This window comes from Mauremys reevesii, linkage group 25, assembly GCF_016161935.1.
Source record: "Mauremys reevesii isolate NIE-2019 linkage group 25, ASM1616193v1, whole genome shotgun sequence".
Taxonomy (NCBI): Eukaryota; Metazoa; Chordata; order Testudines; family Geoemydidae; genus Mauremys; species Mauremys reevesii.
In genome coordinates, this window is record NC_052647.1 from 14,609,562 (window position 1) to 14,629,290 (window position 19,729).

Consider the following 19,729-nt stretch of genomic DNA (forward strand, 5'->3'; position numbering starts at 1 on the left):
TCCTTGGCTTCAGCCACCAGAGGGGTATCAGCTGAAATGACAGACACAACCACAAAGGAGTCCTCGTGCCTGATCAAAGTGGGAGCTAGACAAAAACAACACACACTCAGAAGTTACAAAACAGGAACACAGCAAACACAGTCTGCCCCCGCACACCCCATTCGTACACATCCCTAACCACACAGCAGAATGTAAAGGAGACAGAATCCTAAAAGCCCTTCTCCCACCAGGAAGTCCTGAGAGCATCTATCAAAATGCAGGGCTAACCCTCCATCATGTGTGAGTCTCTTAAGGCTTGCTATAGCTTTGATAGGACCCTTAAAAGACCAGCTTGGTTGATGGACTGGGGTGGGGGGGAATAGGTTGAGGTAGCTAAAGGTGTAATTGTTTTAATGTCCCTGGAGCATCCATATTAGTGACATTCCACACGAAGAATTAAAACTCCTTAATCTTAATGGACCAAATTCTGCAGTCCTTACTCACCCAAACACCCACTCAACTCAGTGGGGTTCTGCATATCATTGCTTGATCGCCAAGTGCTTTACGAACAAGGACTCGCAACATTTCCTCCTTTTTACTGCTAGGGCAACTAACTAGCCCATGATTAGAGGCTGAGTTGGAAGCAATCCCCCCAGTCCACTGGCTCCTCAGCCCACCCACAGGGCCACACTGCTTCTCTACTTCATGCCCCTAGTAGGTGATGATGTCCTGCAGGCCGCCCCTCTGGACAGATGACTGCCTGTAGTTGGAGGAAACAATTTCCAACCTGTCTGAATGACCAGAGGGTAGTGTAGTGAGGGTATTTCCCAGCTCACTGCACATCATTAATATAGCTTTAAAAAAAACCCTGCCTGACAAATATTCAATCAAGGATAAATTACTTGTAACCATCCAGATATTGCTGCAATCAACATATGAATAGCTCTGAAGACAGTAAGCAAATATGATGCAGCACCAAGGTGTGTACAGAGCTGTCACTGGACTCCTCTTGGAAGCTTGGCTTCTGTTTGGTAAGCCACTTCCAACCATAAATCAGACAGAAGCGCCTTCAAGTGCCAGCTGACAACCCTTCCCCGCACGCTCTCTCTCTGCCCTCCTCCCTGAGCCACACTTTGAAAAAGAGGATATTTTGATACCAATGCACAGAAACCATCCTATGGAGAGTCCAACCAGGATGAAAAGCTGCCACTTCCCCACTCCAACAACATATGAAACACAAGTCTTGCACTGAAAGCCTAACCAGAGATGCCTGCACAGATCTATTATCATTATTACTAGGTATTTGTTAGGTGTCTCCCAGTAGCACCACGGAGCCTTAGTCAAGGACCAGAACTTCATCATGCTAGGCTCTGTACACACCCACAAGACACAGTTGCACCAAATTAACTAAAAGCTGAGATGCTGCACTGACAAAAAAGATCTATGCCAAGAGATTAAAAAGAGTGCGACTGGTTACCTTAGGAAGGAGAGGAATGACAGGGGACATAATAAAAGTATATCAAATAGTGATCTAGAGAAGGCAGATTTGGGGGTGTCGGTTCTCTCTGTTGCAACATAAGAGCATGAGGACATTAAATGAAATTAAACACTGGCAAATTCAAAATAGGTAAAAAATACTTTTTCATACAAGTGTAATTAGTCAGTGGAACTCACTGCCACAGGAAATCGATGAGGCCAGGCATTTAGCAAGGCTCAAAGAGGATTAGATGCTTATATAGATAACATGAATATCCAGAGTTGTTATGGTAAATGCCAACGTAAATTCTAGAAGGGACATTAAACCTAATGCTTTAGAATGTAAGCCAATCTCTAGCTAAAGAATGTAAGAGACCTAATGCAGGGGGCAGATTATCCCACATCTGCCCAATGCAGGGTTTCCTCTATCTGGTGCTGGCCACAGTCTGACACAGCATGCTGGGCTAGATAGAGCTTAGATCTGATCCAGTCTGGTAATGCCTATGTTCCTATGATTACTGGAGTGGTGCAACTTTGTGTGTGGACAAAAACGATGCAAGAAAGTCCACATACCAAGTTGCATTGATTTAACTAAATTGATGCAACAATATGTCTTTTGTTCAACCAGTGCTACTTTGCATTTAGATCAGGCCTCTAGCTATCCCTGAAATTTCCAGAGCGATGCTTAGCACTTATATAGCAGCTTTCCACCCAAAGATTGGATGGAGCTTTACTCAGCATGGTCAGTTTTATTATTTCCATGATATAGTTGGGGAACAGAGGCACAGAGATGTGAAGCAACTTGTCTGAGGTCAGGAAATGAGTATCATTTAAATTTGCTGTGCCTTGGTTCTACATCTGTAAAATGGGTATAATAATTCTTTTGTCGGTCTTGTCTGTTTAGATTGTGAGCTCTTTGCAGCAGAGACTGTCTCATGGCTGTGTGTGTCTGTGCAGTGCCCAGAAAAATGGGACCCCGATCTCTGCTGGGGGCCTGTAGTTACTACTCTCGTAAAAACACTGTATAGTGATACTAATCATAGCACCCTATACAATGGGAACCTGACGTTTATGGTGACTCTGGGTTTCACTAGGCATAAGCTGCATTTTATTATATTGGAAAGCAGGATTCCTAGACCTGCTTGGAGAGTTCAAACTCACCTCATTAGCCACAGAAATGCTGCATTCTAACCACAGGGCTGCACAATTTATTTTCACAAATCACTCCCCATGATTCCTCTAAAAAAATAAACTGCTAATCAAAAGTCTGAATTCATTAATTCTCTCTCTGTTTGATCAGTGATAGAAACCATCAGCAGAAATCTATGCTGACACCTCCCTCTTAACAACACTGGGGTTTCTCTTGATCCCACAGGGAAGCTGACATTCCACAAATCACATTAGGGTTTAAAACAAAATATGATAATCCCAGGTCCATGGATTTTTGACATGTGATGCCTAATATTTTCTCCCAGCCCTTTGGTTCACGAAGGGGTGACATATCACCAGCTCAGCTTACACTTCTGCAGGCCGTGAGCAGCTGTGCTTGGAAGAAGGGTTTACACACTAGGCAAAAATTATTAAATGCCAAGCAAGAAACATTAACTGAAGAGGCCTCTAATTATGAAGTGCCCTTGTCCACTAGGGAGAAATCCCTGCTGCAAGTCATTTAAAATATGATCACAATTACGCATCGGTGAGGTTGTTCCACCAACGCTCCCAAGGTGCTTTGCAGGCATCTAGTCTGGGGGGCAGATATCAGGGTTATTTTACAGACAGGGAAACAGAGGTGGGAGGCCGGTTTTGTGGTGCAGGCGCTTGCTAAAGCGCTTTGAGCTCTATGGCTGCATAGCCAAGCTAGGTATCAATGTTCGTGGCAGCAAGGAGAAGCCATGGGAAGAAAGAACCCCTCCCCACAAAGCCCGGTGAAAGATGAGGGTTTGGGGTGAACTGGGTTGTAACTGGAAGTGCCTGGCAGCAGAAAATTCCTCATTTCTGTATCAAAACCTGGAGGTTACTCGAGAAGAGAGGTTTGTAGAAGGATTTAATCCCAGCCTTGGTCGGTTTCTGGCGCTTTGCTCTGCTAATCACAGTAATTGGGAGCCTGCCTAGGGCTCAGGGACACAGCAACAGGCAGGGTTCAGTTAAACCCAGCTTCTGCTGTGTGTGTCCTTTAAGAAACATGTGGTGGGTTTGTCGTTCAGCTCGGGGCTCTCTACGCGGAGAGGCACAAGGGACCCCTTCCCAGAATGCCAGCGTACACACTGAGTTGTTTTCATAGAGCCTTGACCCCACAGAGTTCCTGGAATTCAGCTAAAAGCCGAGTGCACAAGAATAAAACCAGACGGCCCAGAGGATTAGCCTTGCTGGAACATGCTTCCTTCATGTCAGTGGAGCAATTAGCATGATCAGTTTCCCTCTCACTGGCTACGCACCTCTGAAAAAGGAGAGCAACATAAAATAACAACATATTCCGTGTCTTGTCCAAGTGTGCCAGCCAGTTCCCAATGGAAAACTCCCCCTGACTTTGACGCAGGCTGGATCATGCCCTTAGAGCTGAAGCTTTTCAGAATGGCCACATGTCCACCCATTTCCCCTACATTCGGGTGTGTTTGGAGCTGGGGACTTAGGCCCATTCATGCCATGAGGTACGTGCCGTGAGCCGTCCCACTGACACGTCTGTGCAGAACTGAGGCCTGTCATCAAGGCAAGAAATGAGGATCTGGCTCTGAACTGTTCATGGGTTTCAGTTCAGCTTCAGCTTCTACCCAAGAGACCATTTGCAAAGTGAGGAGTGATTCCTACAGAAGGGTGCTCCTAATGGACGACAGCCAGTATCACACGCCACCACTATCGAGCAGTTTCCCATTTTCAGAGCAATTCTCACATCTGAGTTAACGGTTATGGGCAAAGCAGGCAAGTATTCAACTGATGGAGAAACTGAGGCACAGCATGGCAAGGCAACTTGTCCAGAGCTACAGAGGGAGCTAGGACCAGATTTTCCAAGCACCTTGAGGCACCTAAAGCTGCGGACAGGTACTTCTGAAATCCCACCAGGTGCCTAAGTGAGTTGGGCACCTAACGGCTGTTGATTTCAAATGGAGGGAGGTGCCTAAGTCATTGGGATGTTATAATAAATCCCATTGTCAGAACTGAGATTTGAAGGAAGGGAGCCTTCAGCTCCAGCCCCATGTTCACACCCCAGTATGCCATGCAGCAGGAGCAGCAACCTTCATTCCACAGCATTTTATATACTGCAGGTGTGTACAGGACCTACATCTATTTGTACTTTAAAAATATATATTTTGCATGCTCCCGGCCCCCGAGCCTGTGAGCAGGACCAAATACAGGGAATCCTGAGCCCACCCAGAGCTGTCGGCAGCATTAGGGCCATGCTGAGTATTTTCAACAATTTTGCATCTGAAAAATCAGAGAAAAGAAATCCGAACCGGACTAGCAAGGAAATAAACCCAGTGAATCAGCAACGGCGTGGGGACAAAGACCTCCTGGATGGTGTCAGGACAAACCTGCTCATCTGGTTGTGGGCCTGGCCCTTGTAATGCTAAACAAGCAAAACTGGGTCTTGGGAGAGATTCGGAGCAGCACTGGAAACCCGTCTTTGGAGACCAGGTAGAGAACGTGCCCAACGTCAGGCCTCTCGTAGGTAATTTCTAGCCCTTCCTGCATGGAACCGTTGCAGGACTAGGATGTTGATATTTGAGGTCTAGAATGCATTGAGTGTCCCAAGAGGTTCCTCGAGGGCTTAGGTAGCAGGGTCGCCTTAGCCGTCGAAGAACTTGCTTTGCAGTTCTGGCCTCTCGTGAAGCACAGGTTCGACGCCTGACAGCCTTGTCTCACGTTAGGTAGAAGTGCAGAATCCCCTGTGTTTACTTTACAGGCATTTGAAAATGGGATCTTAAAAGCTGAGCTCTCGGAAGCTCTAAAGAGCCTGCGAGTTCCTGCTGATTAACAATATTCTTCTCCACCTTTTGTTGCAAGGACTCAGAAACCTGCCAGTAGTCAGAGATCCTGGAAGGAGGGGATTCACCTGCACCCCTGTTGCTGCCTCACTGTAACACAGACACACTGGCCTGGTCCAGGACTCAGAGTGGAGGACTTGAGAGCTAGGGTCTCAATGCTGGTTTGGCTAATGCTGCCTTGCTGTGTGGCCTGTTCCTCACCCTGTCTCTGAAATGGGAGTCACAAAGCACCTCAATGCTGTCTTTGCTGCAGACTTAAGTCCAGGTATCGGCACTGGATTTACTCCTCGCCAGTTGGCCTCTGTCCCACGAATACAAGCACACATTCATTGCGCCTCTGGGGCCCATCGGGCCTCCCTGACTCAGGATCTGGGGTCTCTGTAACGGCGACAGTAATTAACCAGGGGAACAACTTTCCAGGGGCTGGGGTGGGTTCTCCATCACTGACAGCTTTTAAATCACGACTGGATGTTTTTCTACAAGCTTCTGCTCTAGGAATTATGTTGGGGCAGGTCTCTGGCTTGTGTCAGACAGGGGCTCAGCCTAGATGTCACAATGGTCCCATCAGGCCTTGGAAACTATGAATCCGATTCCCTCCCGTCAGCAATTCGGCTCAGCCGTCCTTCTGCACACGGCTTTTCTTATAACCTCAACCCATCCCAAAAATTGTTTAGGGCCTAAGAGCAGCCTGTAGGAAGCAGCGTTGTCCAATGGTTATGGGCACTGGATTGGGACTCAGGACACCAGGGATTTATTTCCATCTCTGCCAGTCAGTCACTCCACGCTTGGTGCCGTAGTTTCCCCATTTGTAACATAGCTATAGATCTTACCTGTAGGGTGGGGATAATGATACCTCTGTACAGCGCCCTGAGGTCAGTGGCTGTAGAGAACCTGCTCTTTGTTACGAGAGGGGTGAGTGCAGTCTACATGCATCCCAGGAGCAGTAGCCGAGTGGCCATGGGGAGTGGCTACCAGCTCTGAAGGAGAGGGAGCTGCCTCGAGGGGCGAAGTCCTGGCCCTTGTACTGACGTGTTGTAACTCACATTACTGTCCCATGGCTCAGTTTTCCCCATCTGTAAAACAACAGCAGCTGTGGATGAAAGCTCCCCTACCCCCGGCGGGGCAGTGACGTCTGACAGAGGAACGGTTGTGAGACTGGGGAAGGACCAGCGAGGGTCATTTTCCACTTTTCAGAGTTAAACGTCTCTGCCAATTTCTCCTTTTCCGAAGCACGGATAGTCTGGATCCCCCTGGGCCGGAGCACTGGGAATCAGTAGAGAGGTAGAGACAGCGTGAGGCCAGTCCCAAAGCCCCCCAGCGACAGCCCACGCCATGAGCTGCGGGGGAGAAGGGGATTCCGATGTGTTTGTTTCAAAAAGGCGAGAGACACCTTCAGGAGGCAGATGGAGGGCGATCAAGCAGCAGAAAGGTGGCGTAATCTCCCTGGCTGGAGCAGCACAGAGCCCTCCTGTGCCGCATACTGGCAGGTGCACAGGGAGTGCAGCTCTGACCTCGTCTGCCAGTTTCCCCAGCCCGCCAAGCTGGATGCTTTTGCTCCACTTTGTCGAGAGGCTGCTGGTAAATTGGGGACTCAGGTGGGGAAGTGGCCAGAAAGACAGCACAGCACAGCCGTCAGGAAAAATCTTCCCCTGCCCCCAGCTTGCTCATTCAACTAGACAAGGATCCATCTACAGATTGTTTTAAAGCACCAGGCCCGAGCGGAAGGTTGATTTACGCATCACATGGCTCGAGCTATTTTAACTTGTCTGATGTATTAACATGACATGGAATTACCACGAGCTCAGTCCCTGCATCCTTTCCACTTGCTCTCTTCCTCCAGGGGGCTCGGGGCTACCTGCTTCCTTACAACAACTTACCAGAGCTCTTCACCAGTGTGATTTCACTGTGGAGCTACTGTTGCACCTACAGGACCTTACAAATGCCCCCTCTCAGAGCCAGCAGTCACGCCAGATTGTGCAATGGAATTTTCTACTTGCACTGAGCTTTTAGGAACCAGCCTGCTTACACGTAAGCGCAACTAGGAAGGGAGACGTGGATCTGACCCTTCGCTTTTCCCAGCCACTGCAGGGTCCAGCTCCCTGAACACTCCCTTCCTCCCCACTCATCGCAAGATATTAAAACCAAGCTCTGGCCCATGCAGCTCCGTGCCCTGGAATGGAGGAAAATGCTGTTTGCTAACCAAAAATGGACAGGGTGTGTGTGTGTGGGGGGGGGGGGGGGCTGGCCATACAAGCCCCGCGTGGCCTCCTAGGAGAGCACAAAAGGGGTTTAACAGCTTCACCTCCCACATCTGGTTGTGCTTAACATTTGTGTAGCTAATGGGGCTGTTTGGGGGTTGTTGTTTTTTAAGCCTAGCACATGGAGCAGGCAGAACGCTGGAGCCAGAGGCCCTGCAGTGCTGGGAAAGGGATTCCTGAGCCAGGTCGTGCACACTGCTGGATACAGCTAAAGAGATCTAGGTCCCTCCATGCAATAAAAACCGGCGCCCGCCCCACACAATGCAAGAGTGAGAAGCTGCCTCAATGCCCTTCCTTCCCCCCAAAATGGGACGAGACAATAACTAGCCTCGTTTGCTACGGCGGTGGCTCCAGCCCTCTGCTTACTGATGCCCAATTTGCCGGGGGGGGGGGGGCGCGGGGGAGGAGGGATTATCTATCCCAATTTTGCAGAAGGGAAACTGAGGCCCAGGGAGACTGCAAACCAGATTTTCCAGAGCTCAGTGCCCACTGAGGCACCTAAGCAGGGTGGTCTGTCTGGAGCGGGTAGGGGGGTCTCCATTGTTCTTAATGGGAACTGAGGGCTCTCAGAACTCTGCCCTCTCACTGACTTGCCAAAGCCCGGAAAGCCATCTGTGGCAGGACCGGGACTGGACCCACATCCTCGTTCTGTGCCTCAGCCCTAGGGCAAGGCTGGTGAGCAAGGGGCTCCTAAGGGGACCGATGGTCGTTGTGGGTTACCCAGCTGTGAGCTCAGCCACAGGCAGCAAGTGTCAGTCCATAAAATGCCCCAGTAACCGATCCCAACATCTGTAAATGGGAAAGGTGCAGAAAAGAGACAGACAGGCTGGATTAGGCCCACGAAAAGCCCCCTGATCTAGTTCAAGGACCGTGGCTGGCCAATAAGAACAGGGAGAGCCCATCTCATTTTGTCTTAAAGAAAGCAGGATCCGACTGTACCAACAGCCCATCTCAATCAACGTCTCTCGTCCCCAAAAGGACAGTTCTTATCTTCAGCGCCAGCTGACGGACTGTCAGACAAGGAGGGTTTCTTTCTAGACTCTCTTCAGCTAAAGGGAAATGCTTTAACCTTTGGGTTCCCCCTCTTTTTGTATCTTTAATAAAGCTAAAAGATGGTTAACGGTGTGTTTGCCCTGGTACTAAGCAGGCTGGGGTCAGCCTCAGAAACGGGGTTTAGTTAAACTGCTTATTGTCCTGGATCCATTCCCAGCTTCAGTGTCCACAGCTGCACCAGTACAGCACGTCAGTGTAGACACGCACCGCGCCGATGGGAAGGGGTCTCCCATCGCTGAGAGGTGCTAGGATTGTGCCGCCAACCTAGGGCTGTCTACACTGGGAGTCAAGTCAGCACAGCTGCGTCTCTCGGGGGGATGGAGTTTTCAAAGGAGCTGATGGATGAAGTCTGCCATTGACCTCGCTCCCACCTCTCTGGAGGTGGCTTAACGACAGCGATGGGACTCCGTCGCTGTAGTGTGCGTCAACGCTGAAGCGCGACAGTGGAGCCGGAAGGACCAGAATCCCACACTGCGCCGCTGCAGCGTTTAAAGTTTAGCCATATCTGAAAATGTCCCTTGGTTAGTTACGTGTGCGAAGGCAAGGCAGGACCGAGCCCCTCGGTTTTACATCCCCCAAACAAGATTAGTCTATTACCTATTTGAAAATAACTCATGCTAATTAAAAAAAAAGTGCAGTTAGGGACAAATTAACCCTAATGATGGCAATGAGGTCACACCAGGACCCACTGGGCCAGTTCCTCAATGGGTGTAAACCACAAAGGTTGACTGACTGCAATGGAGCTATGCTGCTTTACTCCAGCTGAGGACGCAGCCTTTAGCGTTTAATCCGCTCGAATCCTGCCTGATTTAGCAACAGTGGCAGCAGAATTCAAGCAGCGTTCTTCACACACAAAAGAAAAAGATTTCTCTAGAGCGGCTAAATCCACTTAGGAGAGCTTTAGGGGCCCTAAATTGATTGCGCTGGGGACACAGCCATGGGAACAGGAAGCAGCTCCTCACTTACGGAGCGTTCCGCCCTTCTCCTGAGTCACGACTGGAGCTGGCTTAGAGATGTTTGAAGTGTCAGGAAACACACGCGTGTGCACGCGTACACACACAGATCAGAATGAGATTGCTGGAGACACCATCTCTTACTTCCTCACACTAAGGCGGAAAAAAAGCAACTCTGCGTTCTAAGGTCTGGTCTAACCACAGGTTTCGTAGCAATGGCTGTTAGGAGTGTGATTTTTATCATTATCGATAAAGCATTGCCGTTATATCATGGATGCAGTTAGATGGGTATAAATGTGCTTATTCCCAGACGGGGAATAAGCTCTCATGGTACAAATACAGTTGAACTGATGTAACTGCATCAGAGGCAGTTCAAACCCTCACTGTTGAAGCAGAAATGAAGAGGTTTTCTTAAGCCTGAGTGCTAGTTTTCAGTTCAGAATGAGGCACGCTGTGAGCTATCTCCATCTTCCTTGGGCCAAAAGGAGCAAGAGTGACCATGTGATCTGTCAGCTGGATCCTGCTCATGCACTGTTGTGGGGTCTCCTCTCACCCCCCAACATTCTGTTGGCTCCAGAAGCAAATGTGCTTTTAACAGCTTGTCCATACAATCCTGAATCATAGGATTTAGTTGGGGATTGGTCCTGCTTTGAGCAGGGGGTTGGACTAGACACCTCCTGAGGTCCCTTCCAACCCTGATATTCTATGATTCTGTCCCTCCCTCAGAGCTGTCAGCGGGGGATTCCGATTCAAGGTCCAGATGAGAAGTTAAATTATTCTCAAAGGCAGGAAAGGATTTGGCCTGGTCAGTGCCACTCGGCTCCAGTGTCCTGCATACTTCCAGGGTCTCTGAGAATCATGTAGCAACTGCCCTTGTTATGTTCACAGCATGCAAACGGAGAAGTTAGATTGCAAATATAAAATGCTCTTTTAGGCAGTTGCAAGGTAACACTACTTTATTTCATACAATCCGGCACTTGAACACACAGGAACCAAAACTGGAGCGACACAAAGCAAGATGCTCGATAATGCAGAGAGGCCCAACTGGCCCCACCTTCTTGTAGGCTGGCCGTCACGCTTCCCTACAGAGCCCCCGAGCCTGCAAGCAGGACCAGGAAACCCTTTACCAATGAAAGTGACAGTTTACAGCTCCAAATACAACGACTGCACTGTGCTCAGGGACCAGGTCCTCAGCTGCACGCTCTTTACTGGGGATCAAATGCCCCATAGACGTGCCATACAACCTACACCCCTGCTGGATTCTGGGGCCCTTACCAAAGTCAGCATCCTCAATGGGCTGAACCTGGCTAATTCCATGGGTTCATCTGGAGCTGCAACATTTTGCGCTGGGCTTTGAACCCCCCACGGGTCAGAGCTGATCTCACCAGGGGGGTTGGTTTGGCTCATTACCAAGACCGGTGTGACATTCGGACGCTAATACAGGTGTGGCTGCAATCCCTCTCCCACGCAACCCAAACGTCCGGCGTGTTTGGAGCAGGGGTTTGGTTCGGACCCTGTGTTAGACCTAATCCCCTTTTATGAGGGCAGATTTAGGTCTAAGCAACTTCCCTTGGGAGCCCAGTAAGTGTAGGAAACCTTTGCAAATATCCCAGTTAATCAGAGTCTTTCTGTTCAATAAAATCCACTCGCCAGCTCAGCCATTCTCGCCCTGGCCCCCGTTGCCAGGTCTCTATGGCAGGGAAGCAGCCTTTTTCTAGGAGGTCATCTGTCTAGCTGCTCTTGCTCTTCCAGCTGCCAGAAATTCCCTCCTGGCAGGGGTCATGCTGCCAGTGGACATTACAAGGAAGCTGCCAGCCAAGCATCCTTGAGGTGCCTGCAGGCCCAGCGAAGGGTGGGGAAAGCCACTGGGCTTAGGTGTGGATCTGGGTCGAGCCGTTATTTTAGCAGCTGATGATGATGGCAGGGAGTCTGATCTGGGGAATTCGCTGCATTATTCAGTGACCTCCCTATCTGCTGCGGCCTTGGTGAAAACCGCACTGCATTACTCTAGTCAACATCCAAAGCGTTAAACCCCCGAAACGTGGCAGGGAGTTCTCTTCATTGGACTCAGAGTGACTGCAGCAGCCCTGGGCTTTCCAGTATCTCGGCCTAGGAGAGCAGGGCAAAGTGAGAAGAGGAAAATGATCCAGGAATAATTATTTACATCTAATGGACTGTGGGGCAAGGTAGCCTTGTGGGTAGCGCACAGGGCTGGGGGTCGGCAGGTCATCCAGGTTCTAGGAGAAGCCTGCTGCAGAGCCAGGAAGTCACAAACTCTGCATCTGTGAAGTGCCGGCATTAATCAGAGCAGAAGGGCAAACTGCTTGGCAGTTCAATGGACAAACTGGAAAATCCTCCCCTGATTAGCTGTGTTGAGAACCCAAACGGCTTCCCCGCCTTTTTCCTCACCAAAATGAAAACCTGGAAAAAAAACAAACTTTTTTTGGGTTGAATAAACATTTCGACATATCTGACTTTTCCCCCCAGCTTTCCTCTGGCTGAAACCGTTCACTGAATTTGACCCAAATTTGTGAAGTTTCAGTGCCCTGAAAATGAATTGACTATTTACTATCTTCTTGGGAGGGGGGAGGGGGGGGGAATTACTCAGCCCTGGAATGACTAATGACTCAGGGGGATGGAAGGGTTAATTTATTACTGTGCTTAAAGCATTTTGATAGATGCTGTCGAATAGCAAAGTAGTAGAACATGAGCAAAGGTGTGATAAACCCATATGGAAAATTCTACACACACAGGCGCATGTGTGCTCCCCCCGCCCCAAACGCGTCATTGCAAAACCCTGTGGCTTTCAGCGTTTTCAGAACACGGTACAGATGCTTTGCATCTGGCAGAGAGCTCCAGAGTCCAGGAGCTGCACAGTCAAGAGGGTTTCAATTAAAGAAGTGTATCAACATTTTGCAATTAAAGGCCAGTTTGCCCCTTGCATTTAACCCGAGCGGTTTCTAAATACTAACAGCCCACGTCCCTGTACCAGCCCCAAACCCCAAAGGGAGCACAATGGAGTCTTGTTTCTGGTAACCTGAGCTCCCTGATTCCCAGCGCTTTAATTTTAGACTCCAACGCGCTTGCATTCCTCAGCCTTACAATGGCAGATATTTATACTCTGGAATGCAGGGCCCAGCGCTAATTTCACAGGCTAACCAAAAGCGTCTCTCCAAACTGGACTCCAGTAGAGATAAAACTGGATCAGGCGGAGTTTTACGGGTTTACAAATCTTTACATTTGTTCCCCGGCTCCCTCGGTTTCCCATAAAAGATGAACTGATGCTCCCTGTGAGCATGCTGGCCAGCTAACCGTGCGGATGGACGAGCCAGCTGCTAGCCAGAAGAATTGTGAAATGGCAGCAGGGCGAAGCTTGCTACAGGAGGAGGCGAGAGACCTGGAGACCCACAAAGGGACTGGCCATTTCTTTGAGAATATCCAAAGTTATCATAGCTCATGTGAACACTAATTCCGGAACACCTCCTGCTTCAGGGCTTCGCTAACTCATAGAGACCAGGGCAGGATTAGCATGTGGACAGAGCTGCAGGGTTCTCACACCTTCGGCTGAAGCACCTGACCCTGGACCAGATGGCCTGAGGTCTGATGCAGTCTGGCAGTGCCTGTGTAAGGCCCATGGCATCAGCATCTCAGTAGCTTAAACAATCCTGCCCACTCCCAAAATGAGATTTACAAAGTTATAATAAATGGGGGGGGGGGTATTGTCTTCTGGTTTTTTAACCTTTAGAGGTCCTGTTTTCAAGCTTCTCTCTCCACCTTCATTGTAAAATAAAAGCTTAGATTCTCATTAATCCCTAGACTCCGGGAGCAGGAGCTGCAAGAAAAACACCAGATATTGAGAAATTCTTGATGCGTCGTGACAGTTGGCTCCCCTGTAGCAATGAACACAACGGGCCTGTGTGCTCCGAGGCCCGTGGCAGGGCCTGTGCTTAGAGCAGGGGCATCTAGACCATAGAGAGGTGGGCTCCCTGTTTTTTAACATTTGCATTGCAGTAGCACAGAGAGGCCCCGTTGCGCAAGGTGCTGTACAAATCATGTGCGAACACGGTAAGACCAGGATTTTCAGAAGGCATTAGCGCTTGCAATCAGGCAGGAGTTCTGCTTTTACTGAAGCACCAGAGCCAGAGCTGGTTGGGGACAGACTGAATGTGACAGGTTAGAGAAAGGGAGATTTTAGTGTCTATAAATCACTAATTTTACCCAGCTTCTGAAGAAGCTCTTGCTGGTCACTCGTAACGTGATGAAATTCTCTAACAGTTCAAATCCCTTCCTGTTCAATCACGAGTCACCAGTATTGATGCAGCCTTACCTGCAGAGCTGCCCTGCATCGGAGCAAGCACGTTCCCAGTGACTGCTCCTGTCGGACGTTACAGTTCTGATAAGATGCTTCGGTCATCTCCGCTCACTTGCTCTGAAGATGATTTTATTTCCAATCCAAGTTAGAAACCTAATGTGGTCATGGGCTTATGAATGGGTCAGCTTTGCTGCTGATTAAGAAAACTCCACAGAAACCTGATTCCTGCCCCGCACACACACACTTTTCCTTCCCTCCTTTCGAGTCTGCAATATTTCAAAACTTCTCCAAATTTGACATGGTTACAGAATGGAAAAAGTGGGGGGATGAGGGAAAACCATTGCGTTGCCCTCAATGGCATAATGGGGCAGAGGTCGATTTAAAAACTATGTCTCACTTGTGAAAAGCAAAACCATTTCAGTTTGAAATAAAAAGAAACTTCTAATTTCAGTTTGAAATTTCCTGTACAGAACCCCCCGCCCACGAAAACAGTGTTTTTCTGTGAAAAAAACCCTTCAATTTCGATAAATCCCATTTTTCGGCCGTAAAATTTTCCTTTCAGCTCTTTATGCTCATCATCCGGTGAATGAAACTGGCCAGGCCTGAGTCAGGAGAGAAGCCCATGGAAGACGGTTTGGGGTAGAATTCTAGCCCTCATGCAGGACTATTGCCAGGTCCCTGTTAGAAAAGCTCTTTGCCCGATTCCCCACCGCCTTGCATCCTGAGCAGTGACTCTATCCTTGCACAACAGGACAGTCCCACGCAGTGGCTAACCTCACCTGCTTTGCACAGCTCTGAACGGCAGCACAAAGTTCAAAGCGCAGGTTGAATTAACTGCTCAGGTGGTGTAAATCTGCACCATTCCACTGACTCCTGCATCGATTTGTACCAGCAGAAGATTTGGCCCGGTCTCCGTCTCTCGCTACATTCCCACCTCAGTTGTGCTTCCAGTTTCTGGGCTTGGTGGGACTCGCGAGTTTTTCCCCTCTGAGATCTTGAGCTGAAATTTGAGCCCAATACCCCGAAGTTCAGGTCAACCTGTTATAAGGAGGCTTTTGCAGAATTTAAATCTGGACATGGGTCAGATTTCAGAAACTCCTTCCCTCCCCCAGGTCAGGGCACATTTGGACTCAGGGGTTCGGGATAAACTTTTGAGAAAATCTAACTCTGAACTCAGGTAGAGAACAGGCAAAGCAGCGAGTGTTTCCTCTCTCTCTCTAGCTCCCAGCTGCTAGAAATTCCTTTCCTGCAATGGCAGCATAAGCCCAAAGGAATGGGCTACCCTCCTAAAGACAGCTGGGGGCTAAAGGGGTGGGGTGGGGGGAGAGAATTCTTGCTGCATTTTTCTAGGATAGATGCTGTCACCTCAGATCAGCTTCTCTCCCTTTTGCCTCATCTTTGTCATTCTGCCCCAACCTGTCAGGGCAAGACAGAGTCTCATGTTATATCCTGGGGGCGGTGTGCAGGGTGAAAGCAGAAAGCCAGAAATAGAGCAACTTGAGGTTGCCAGTTCAAATCCGGCCCGGCAGGGTAGTGAGCTGTTAGTTTCCTGGCACACAGACAGACACAGTAGAAGATTATGACATAACACTACTTTACTTCTTAGAATTCAGAACCACAAGAACCCAAACCAGTGAGAGACAAACCAGGCTGCTCCCTACAACAGAAAGGCACAACCCACCCCACCTTACTCTAGACTGGCTATCTGCTGACTGGCTGCTCCCAGGCTTCCCTACAGAGCTCCCTGCCTGCAAGCAGAACCAGGAAAACCCCTGAGATCACAGTTTTCACTACACCAGATGATCAAGTGCCACTGGCATCTAATGGCAGCTCAGAGTCATAACAGAAGTGAGCTGGTTTTAGTGCTTGGTGGACAGGTGTCAGTCTTGCTTCCCAAGAGCCCCGTCCCTCCCTTGGACTCTACGCCCTTGTCCTGCATTAGAAATTCTCTTTTGCTTCCCTCGCTCCTTCTAGCCTCTTCTCCTGTTACAGGCATCACCTGACTTTCTCCTCTCTGCTCCTGGTGCTGGGACCTTCCATCAGCTAATTTGACTGTGTGACTCAGGAATGTGATCAGGGTCCCTCCCCTCACCCCCTATGGCAGAGCTCAGACTAATCCAATTCTCCCCATATGCTTCCAAATGCCGTGGCTCTGACCTCACCCTAATCTCCAGTAATTGGGATGCCGGGCAGCCAGACCCATCCGGAGATAATTGGATGTGCCGGGGCTTTGCATGGAAGATGTCCCCCTCCAGATGCTACTGGTAGCCATTCCCAGGGGCTGAGATTCGGGCTCATCCCCTGACTGGAGGAGGCAGTCACTCAGGTCTTTGAAACAGAAGGCAACTAAGCCAACCAGGAACTGTGCCCAGAGATGCAGTTTTGTGGCGCTCAGTGTAAGGTGTCCTTTCGATCAAGTGAATGCAATTGCCGAGATCCCCCATGCCACCCATCCTCACCGTCAGTGACTGCTGCCCAAGCTGCTGCAAACCCTACCACCACACCTGCTCCCGCCCCTAGCGCAGGCTTCGGGCAGCGCCATCTCCATTGGGCCCTGACTGGCAGGCAGGGCCTGGCTCCCACCACAATGGCCTCAAGGAAGGCCTGCTCCTCAGGGAGACTGAGGCAGGTATGCTCCCCGCGTAATGGGGGTCTAAGAACCTGGAGTGTCTACAGAATGGCCAGAATGCCAACCTTTCTCCGTATCTCAGTTTCTCCATCTGTAAAATGGATAGACTGATACTCACTGAGGGCGCCAGCACAGCAAGTGACATCAGTACCTGGGCCCTGTCCCAGCACGAGGCCCCCATTCCTCACCCAGGACAAGGACTGAGTCTCCCCACACCTGTGCAGCACCCAGAACAACAGGACCCTGAGCACCACCGATGCTTCTGGGGGCCAGCGTCATCCGAATCACTAAGAAATCATCCCCTGGAGCCACCGACCACACTACCCACACCTCCGGCCCCTCGCGCCAGGGCTGAAGAACACAGCACCAAAACCGAGCGATGCGGTGCAAGGCGGCTCATGCAAATGACACCGGAGCCACCCATTATCTCCATTTCAGAGGCTGATCACAGGTGCCGCTGTACATCACCCACGCGCACATAATAGGAAGCCATTCAGACGCCGGCGAAGGGTCCCAGCTTCGCTGAGTCCAGGGCCTGGCAGCTAACTGGGAGAGGAGCAGCATTAGCAGATAAGGGAAAAGGTCAGGCCTGCGAAGCTAAATCCTTGACCTGTTATTTAAAAGGTCAGGCAGAGTTCAATAGACTACTCCAGGTCAATTCACTCAATTAAAATATTAAAAGTTCATGTCAGGAGCACAGAGATGGGGGCTAAACCCCCTCTGCCCCCAAACCTCCCCCCACACAGGGAGAAAGTGAAGGGATTACGGCAGGGAGTGGGGGGGGGGAGAATGGGAGACATGGGGAGGGGCAGTTGGCTTTTTTTCAAATGATGTTCTTGAAAAGGCAAAATCTGCAGCACCGGCTACAAGGTCCCTCGGCATAATGGGAGAAGCCCGAGCATGCAGTGGAGTTTGTAATCCAAACTCAATCAGCAGCATTAAGAAGGGTAGGGAAGGGGGAATCCATTTTGTATCATTGATCCTATACTGTCGACAGAAAGTGGTGATCCTCCTGCAGCTCCAGCGGCAGACAGCCGTGCTTTTGGACAAGGAGGATCTGCATTCCATCCCGTAGCCACGGTGCAGGTGTAAGTGGACAGACCAGTCGGTGACAGCCACGGGGTCTGCAGTGATGACCAGATTGCGATGTGCCATTAGGACAGGGATTTAGAGCCTGATCCAAAGCCACTGGATTCAACAGGAGTGTTTCCATTGACCTCAGTGCACCCTGGAGCTGACTTAGCGGGTGCCTCTCACTCTGGTATCTGGTCTCTCTATACACAGCTTCAGTTTAAGAACACAAGAAGGGCCAAGCTAGGTCCAACCAATGGTCCATCTAGCCCAGTATCCGGTCTTCTGACCGTGGCCATTGCCAGGTGCTTCAGCGGGAACGAACCGAACAGGGCAATTATCGTGTGATCCATCCCATGGTCCAGTCCCAGCATCTGACAGTCAGAGGTTTAGGGACACCCAGAGCAGGGGGCTGTGTCCCTGGCTATCTTGGCTGACTGATGGACCTATCCTCCAGGACACTTGAGTGTTTCCCAGAGAGGCAAACACACCATGCTCCCCCAGTAGCTGTTGGCATTAAAGGGCAGCAGGATGACATGAAAATTCTCTCAGGCGGTATAGCCTGGCACATAGTGCATGAGGCTGGGACTCCAAAGACCTGGGTTCCTTTTACCAGCTCTGCTGCAGCTTTGAGATCTGCAGTGCTACATGAGGCAAAGCGTTAGTTAGTATCGCAATGTGTGTGCACATTCTAATTTGAACAGAGAGGAAAACCACGAGCTAATGAGGAATGCAGAAAGGCACCCACCAGACAGGAGAGCCCAGAGCTGCCAGAGAATAAAAGGAGCCGGAATCACTGAAGCAGGGAATTTTCATTTAAGAGGCAGTATTTGCAATCCTGCGGCAGCTACAGCTATTGCTCAGGCTATTACCGCCACACAGATGAGAAGAGCTCATTCCACTGCACGCTCAGGAAAGCCGGCAATATTGTCCTGCATTTGACCTAGTCACATTTCATCTCTAAGAGGGTGAGGGGGGAGAGAGATGCTGCGGGGAGGCCTGTGCCTTCGTGCTGTAGCTTTTTCCTTCCCCTTGATAAATCCTTCGCTGTCTCAATCACATGAAGGTTTGTTCAATCTCTGCAAATCATGAGGTGGGGTGAGGGGGTGGCTTCTCAGACTGCCCTTTAAGCCATCTGTGAATTACTGGAGATGGGAATGGGGGCCATTCCCATACTGGCAGGAGCCCCAGGGGCATGCATGGACTATGTGAGCGTCCCCCACACTGGCACGTTCATGGCACGTGCAGCGAAGTTAGATGAAAACATCAGCTACTCTTGCTGGAAGGTTGCCGTGTAACATAACTTCATTTCTTAGACTCCAGAAACCCCAAACACACAAGACCGAAAAGCAGAGAGACAAAGCAGGCTGCTCCCTAAAGCAGTGAGGCACGGCTCACCCTACCTCTCTCTAGGCTGGCTGACAAAGAACCAGATCACATGCTTCCCTACAGAGCCCTTTACCCTGCGAGAAGGCTCAGTAAACCCCTTACTCTGACCATGATAGCTTGTGAGTTTAACACCGTTTTCAATAAACCACAGACACCAGGCTGTCTCCGGCTATGAACCTGTAACCAAGAGTTGTGCCTGAGCCACTTCCCTTCAGGCCAAGAAGCGAGGTGGATTTCAGCTAGATTGGCCCAGGGGGTAGGGTTGGCTGGAACCCGAATTCCATCCCTGCCTCTTGCTCCAGGGTTGCCATTTACACCCGTGTAGCCAGGGCAGTGTGGAATATGCAGAGATGTTTGTTTATCTTGAGGGGCAACGTGCTCAGCGAGTGTAAATGGGGACAGCGCAGCACTGACTCAGCAGGCTCCTACCAGGAGATCTGGGCTGGGACGTCTTGAGCTGAGCTCGAGAGACTCCATTCCTCTTGGATTTTGCACACTGGATGTCCTGCCTCGGCGGATTCTTTAACCCTGCTGCGACCAACGCACCCGATTCAGCCCCGAGTCCACGGCTGATTCTATGCAGAGCCTTTAGAAGGCTTCAAATTCCCAGGCTAAGGAGCTTTAAATAA